This window comes from Tupaia chinensis, unplaced genomic scaffold (assembly GCF_000334495.1).
Source record: "Tupaia chinensis unplaced genomic scaffold, TupChi_1.0 Scaffold000355_1, whole genome shotgun sequence".
NCBI lineage: Eukaryota > Metazoa > Chordata > Mammalia > Scandentia > Tupaiidae > Tupaia > Tupaia belangeri.
The window spans coordinates 841470-841922 of NW_006159850.1; the positions used below are offsets into that span (position 1 = coordinate 841470).

Here is a 453-nt window from a genome sequence, read left to right on the forward strand (position 1 = left end):
GGGGCTCTTTGGCTCTCGGGAACAGCCGCGGCCGGCCATGGTGAGGGGAGCTCGAATCTCTTTTTCTCTTTCGTGTTAAAAAAAAGAAAAGAAAGTGCGAACTTGCATCGCGACTTCCTGACCAATCTGGGCGAAGCGGGCTTCCTGCCTGGAACTGTTTGGTTTGGAGACTCCGAGCAGAGCCAACGTCCAGGCCTGGGCCCAGCCCTCCCTGCCGCCCGCGGCTACACTCGGGACATGAATAGGGTTCCTCCCAGCCCTCCCCTCACCCCCTTGGCTGGGGCAGCTCTGCGCTTGCCAGGGAGGGTGCCCCTGACGCTCGCCCCGCGGGTCCTGCGCCCTGGCCAGGCCTTCTGCTCCCGCCGCCGCCTTGCCGGGCAGCACACCCCCGAGCTCGCTGGCCACAGCCCTCAGCCCCCGCACGGTGGCCGCCCCTGCCGGTGCTGGAAAGCA

The 453-nt window shown here is 66.4% G+C and overlaps 1 protein-coding gene across 1 annotated transcript in view; it reads right to left on the bottom strand.

The window, feature by feature from the left end:
• The window catches only part of CDT1 (chromatin licensing and DNA replication factor 1), a 29549-nt gene that overhangs the window by 25801 nt on the left and 3295 nt on the right, over positions 1 to 453 (bottom strand). The window lies entirely within an intron of this gene.